Below are 6,945 nucleotides of genomic sequence, written 5' to 3' on the forward strand. Positions count from 1 at the left end.
GATGCGTGGATGATGAAATCTTATCCTTTGTGTATGGTTAAGACCACTAAGTCACTCTCTTGCCTTCGTCCCCACATATTGTATGGACAAAGATTAAGTTTTTGTTTCTCAATATCAATTTGATGAGATGGGATCAATTACATCTATGAAATTTAATAGAATGTGAAGAGAAACTTAAAGGATTTCATTTCTATAGAGACTTGAAAATTCTTTTTAACGCTTTTGCTCTATCTAGGAAAATGAGACTTGAAAAGGAAATTGTACACTATAGCTTGATCTGTGGAAGTTATGATATCATTTATGATATAATAAAAAAATTAGTCGGAGATGTCCTTGCATGCTTATGTGGTTGATTGATGGGATTGATTTTGGTAACTTGCTTGACATTGGTTCACATCCGGTGTAATAGTCTTACACTGTTGCCTGCAATATTCACAAGTTTTTTAATTTTATTCTTAAGAACAAATTTTTCATTATCGATAATAAATGCTGCAAACAGCACTTCTTTATTTAGGACACAATTTGCAAATGTTAGGACGAAGTATTATTTAAAAATTTTATAGAAAATGCCCAAATTTTTTGTTCGTGTATTATCTTTACATCACGTATCAATTTTATGCTCGGGGCTGGTATTCATGTATTCAACTCTAATTAAATTCTTAGTAATTAAACAATATTAATATTCAGAAAAAATTTCTCAATTTATTTAAGATAACGTCTTCAATACTTAATTACCTAACTCCATGAGGTTGTTCCAGAGCACAATCTTTAATTTTTTTTTGCAAAGAACCTGCAAAAATAAACTATAAGTTTATTGGCTGCCTGAAAAATTAATTGATCAGCATATATGATATACCTCAGGATAATAAATTTTTTGTTCAGCATGCACGTACAAAGATTTAATGAAAACTAGACATCTCAAATGTTATTCTGTTTTTTTTCTCCCGAGTGATTTTATTCTAATGTGTTTCTACAATTGATGTGTTATTCATTAAGTGATAGTAAGATGGTGTGAATAAAAATAGCATTTGGTATGTCATGAACTGCTCGTAAAGATTTAGATAGAAGTGTGAGATATACAAACCAAATGCAGAATGGGATATGTTTCAGTGAGCTGCTTCTCCAGGTCTCCATCCACATTCTCAGAATGCGCGTGAGCATGAGGATTATACTCTTCTTGCACAGGAATCCCTACAAATACACAAAAGTAAAGAGAAAGGAAGGTTAGTCGGAAAACTAAGATAGGCTAGATTTATTTTAAATCAACTTATATTATTGTAAGCTTTGAGTCTAAATGATTTTACCGGTGAAATTATCCAAAAGACCTCATTACATTTTTTTTAATTTTAATATCAGTCCACGTGTGTTAAACTATGGGACTTAGAATATTTCAGTATAACTAATGATAGAATTTCTAATCAAGTAATACTAAAGTTACTAACTCTTTATTTAAATTATTTTCATAGATTAATGTAGCATAATAATATATTTTATTTTAAATTATTACAATTTAAAGATATATTATAATTTAAAATCTACTCCCACCAATATATGAAGAGATATATCACATAATCCACACTTAATTTTTTTATTTTTAATTCAACAAATCTTATTATACTAATTTTTTTTAATTCTATTATGCTAAGTTGTTTGTACAAAGAGTTTGTGGTTTATTATTATTCTTTTTTAATTTTTAATATGTCTACGTAGGTATAATTGAACCAAGTAAACAAGTAGTGCAACTTTAATTAGAAAAGGTTGAGAACAAGGCCATCATTGATACAGTAAGCCTTTCCAATATCCAAGTCGGATCCCGCTTGCAAACGCCTTAGGCCTTTTACTCAATAACTCTTAAAATTTTTCCATTGCCAGCAATTTCTGCCCATGCCAGCTTTGGACGCTTCCTCAACAGACCATAAGCTACATCTGTAAAAGAATATAATGAATTAAATTACTTAATATATACATGCATATATGTCTGCTCAAAATTATGTGCGGACTAGGTGTTTACAGAGATGTAAAAGTGGATGTCTGCAAAAAATTATATATAGATGAAAAATTTCCAAAAATTCTGTACTTTATTAAAGTATAGGAAAAACTTTTACAATGTTGTAAAAGAATTTTACAATGCAGTAAATGATTTTACAATACTGGAAAAGTCATTCCCCCACTTATATATATATATGAAAAATTTTCAATAGAAGAACCTCGTAGGTTATTAAAATGCAGGACAAGTTTATACTATTGTAAACCAATTCTACAATATTGTAAAATGGTAAAAAAAGCCCGAACTTTAATTTCAAATTAGAAAAATATATATACATATATAATGAGATTATTCTCTTTTTAACAAAATGAGAAAGACACTAAAATACATACATACATACATACATATAGATTTCAATGTACTAACATATAAAAAATAGTGTGTTGAAATTTATATATTTTAGTGAATGATTGCATACGTACATACATACACTTTCAATTAGAAATTGCTTACCATATTAAAGTCATATTATGCTACAGGCAAAAAAAAAAAAAACAATCAACACACTAATACTGGATTAGAACTTATATTTTTTATTTTTACCTTATCTCTTTTTTTAGTTTTGACCACTTTTTTTAGTTTTGACCACGAGGTATCCTGGGGAGGATTTTTTACTTTTACCTTATCTTTTACTCTAATAAAATAAGGATTCCCTTGTTTTAAAATGACTATATATGGTTCTGCATTGTAGTACTTACCAAAAAGATTAGAATTAATCAGATCTTCAAGCAGGAAAACACCATCACTGCCGTCCAAGGGTGCTCTAGTCTTTTCGAGTAGATAACAAACAACGTTCCTTTGGCCCTGTTTCGCTGCTCTATGAATAGGAAGTAAATTTTCCTCGTCCCTTACGTTTGGCAAATCTGCTTCGTAACGGATCAAGGTGCTGATCAATTCTAACTTCCCAGTCGAAGCTGCACACATCATAAATTCAATGACGTCCTCACTCATCCACTTTTGTATCAAGTTTTTGTTGGATCATAAACTTGATCCAAGATGAATAAATCAAGCCCAACTCATGGAAGGTTCTATGAGTAGGTATGGTTGGTGAGATTTGAATTATTTGTGTTAGGTGTGTTAGGTGTGGTTGGTGAAGTAGGTGAGTGGTAGGTTTTAATGGATTGTGAGGATTTATTTATTAGTTGAATAAATGAATGGTTGTAATTAGTTTGTTTCATGTATAAATACCCCCTTTCCCCTTTGGTTTAAACATCAAGTGAAGTAGCAAAATCTCTAAGCTGTAGAGAGTGAAAAATAAGAGTTGTAATTGGTGAGGAGTGTTGTTGAAGAAATAAAATAGTGTGTTTTTTGTGTGTTTTTTGTGTGTTTTATTTGTTAATTCTCCAACAGTTTTGTGGGACTTTTGATAGAAGCTTGTCTACAAGCGTCACGGGCACATCTGGTATACCAACAATAAATTCAAAAATGGAACTCTGATCGACAATAATGCAGGCCAAGGCATTTGGAGTCTTGCTCATTATGTAATCTTCTAAACCTTTCCAATCATCCTCCAATAGATACCTCGTAACTTGCTTGTAGTTAGCAATATCCTTTATTATCTTCTCATCTGTCCATCAATTATTGAACGTACGACAATTAACAATTCATTAAACCAAAAAAGAGGAAGAAGAAATCTTAATTAACTTACCTTTTGTATTCGGAGTTTTGTTATTACCATCATCGCTCTCCTCTTGCGCTGTTGTGACTTCGTCGCTACACATTATTTTTATTTGATTATATAACTGGTCCTCCAGGGAAGAATCAACTACAGATATGAGAGATATATATTTATAAGCAGGATGCTCAAAAGGGATAAGCCAATATATATATCCACACACGCATACATACAGTCTAGAAAGAATTGTAATTATCATTATGTTGAGTTGTTGGAAAGCAATACCCTTCCCCCTGTGTGCATGAAGTACATGTTGTATTTGGAATTTTATATTGAGTGATAGGCGAATGACATTATTTGGCTGTTACTTAGAGTTTTCTGCAAGGCAGCCGCGGCCCTATATTGTTCTTTAAGTGATCAAAAGGAAAATTTAAATTTCTTATCACTTTATCTTATGAAATCACCTTAATTAATTATCATGTGTTCCAGTTTGTTCTTGTGATCTTGTCGATCTATATGTTGGGTTTCTTAATTTGCTTTCTCTTCTTACTCTTTGTATTTTTCAAGCCACAAGATTGACTACATCTAGAACACAACAAACAGTGTAATATTGCGAGATTGACTACATCTAGAACACAACAAACAGTGTAATACTTCGAGTGTTTAGTCACATATTAATTACTTTAATTTTAAAGATCGTTATTATACACGAAAATTCTCCTCCCGAAGAAATAAATTTATACAATGAAGGTCTATATATTGAATGAAAATTCGAGAATAAAATCATAAAGGATTGGAATTTTCAATCTTGTAATTTAATTTATAATTATCTAGTTAGGCATGTACATATCACTTCACTATTAGATTGATTTGATCTTAGGCTAGCTAAGACAGAACTTATTAAGCTTGTTGAGTAAAACATTTATAACAGCATTTTTGCATCATTTCATTTCTTCCGCAAGAATTAAAGTTGATGATTTCTCTTTATCTAAAGAGTTGTAGGACGATTGGAAGTTATTCCCAAAATCATGGCATAATTAAAGTTATTCCCAAAATCATGGCATAATTATTTATTTCCCTTTTTGGTATATGTTAATTCTCAAATAATGCCTACTATGATAAAGTGTGTAAAATACAAATTGAATAGTTAACTAACATCATATGTATTTTTGGCTTTTCACACTTGCATGAAAAACGTGAAAGATAAATTCGTTTTATTACCCTTCATTATTGTAAATACACTAAGAGATAGTTCGGGTTTGAAAACTAGTATAGTCTAGTTGAGATCAAGGGATCAATTTTCCCTCATTGCCTCATACCAATCACGAAGGAGAAAATTATTTAATTTGTGTTTTGTGTGGGGTACGGTGGATGAATTGGAAAAAAAAAGGATAATGCGATCTTTTCTTATAATTAAATCAAAATTTTCCGAACCAATTTTAAATAAAGTAGCACTACTCTTTATTTATCTGTATATATTTTTGTAAAATGAAATATTGTAAAGCTTGAATCAAATTTTTTTGAACCAATTTTTAATAAAGTAGTATTGCTCTTTAGGCAGGCTACATGTTAGGATCGACATGGCTGGGTTTTTTTTTTTTTTTTTTTGGTGGTGGGGTGGGGGGGATGCCATTATTTTTATCCTTGGGCTGTGCAATTTTCAAAGAACAAATGCCATGTAAATCATGTCATTCTTCTTTGTCATGCTTGTCGCTGTTTGATGTTTAAGGGTATTAAAAGAAAATATTAACTTTTGCCAGTCAATATAATTTATTAAAGTCGTATTATATGTAGTGAATTAATGACACGAAAAAGGAGATTCCTGTTTTTTATTTGTCTGATTGTGCTCCCCAAAGGCCAAGATGCTTCACACCTTCAAATTTTTTTTGTTTTTTCTTTTCACTGGTTAAAATCCTGCATGTTCGTATCTGGAAATTGCAGCAAACCCCACTTATGCACAAGCTCTATACATAAACCTACCCAAACCCATCAAACAACCAAGCCCAACCCAACAAAAAAATCGAACACAATTATAAACCTCTAAGCATAAATAGGTTTATATATTGCTCAAGAAATAAACTTGAAGAATAAATCGAGTACTGAGCATTTCATTAGCTTAGTTATTTATTTACTGTTCCCCAAATACTGATGCTAGTATTGAATCTTAGAATCAGGAAGACATACGTCATTGGTAGCTAGCATTGATGGTATGGTAGAAACTAGAAAAGAGGCAAACCAATGCAGCAAGAGATAAGCAAGGCAGCTAGAATGCGTGGATGATGAAAATCTTATCCCTTGTGTACGGTTAAGACCACTTTGCATGCAATATAGCCACTCTGTTGCCTTCGCCCCCACATACTCTTACGGTGTGCACAAAAGACAAGTTTTTGTTTCTCAAATATCAATTTGATGAGATGGGATCAATTACATCTATGAAATTTCATAGAACGTGAAGAAATTGAAAGGATTTTATTTCTATAGAGACTTGAAAATTATTATACATAATAGTTTGATATGTGGAAGTTATGACATAATGATAAATAATAGTTGGAGATATCAGATGTCCTTGCATGATTATGGGGTTGATTGATGGGATTGATTTTGGTGAATTGCCCGAGATTGGTTCACGTACGGTGTCATAGTGTTACATGGTTACTAGCAGCATATTGACAAGTTTTTTTATTTTATTCTTAAAAACGAATTTCTCATTATCGGTGATAAATGTTGCAGACAGTACTTCTTAAGTGAGGACACAATTTACAAATTTAATGACAAATTTGTTACTACAGACAAAGTATTACGCCCTAAATTTTTGGTCGATTTACAATATGCAATGACTCCACCCCAGTTCACATTTTAGTTTTTTGGACAACGATGCCCGTTTCATTTGAATGCATCTTAAAACAAAGAAATAAGGAAAATCTTCACCATCACGATAAAAAACCGAATCAGTTGTTTATTGTTCGAAGCATACATGACAAGCGAGGGAGGGTTCGAATTATGAACGGTCAGTCAAGATTGAATTATCAGAGTTTACGTAGAGAAACTAGAGTTTATTTTTTATGACGCACGAAAAGGCCAGGAAAGGCAAAATTAAAAAGATAAAAATAAAATGCTAACGGATAGAAATTTATTATTCGGTAGGTAAATTAAAAAAAAAAGTGTTATTAGAGCTTTATTTGAATTTCTTATTAGACGAGACCTCGTACTAGGTAGCGAGGCTTTTATTAACATTAAAACAATTATAACAACACCACCAATTGTCTCGATCTGAAAGTTACAT

This window comes from Citrus clementina, unplaced genomic scaffold (genome assembly GCF_000493195.1).
Source record: "Citrus clementina cultivar Clemenules unplaced genomic scaffold, Citrus_clementina_v1.0 scaffold_7, whole genome shotgun sequence".
Taxonomy (NCBI): Eukaryota; Viridiplantae; Streptophyta; class Magnoliopsida; order Sapindales; family Rutaceae; genus Citrus; species Citrus x clementina.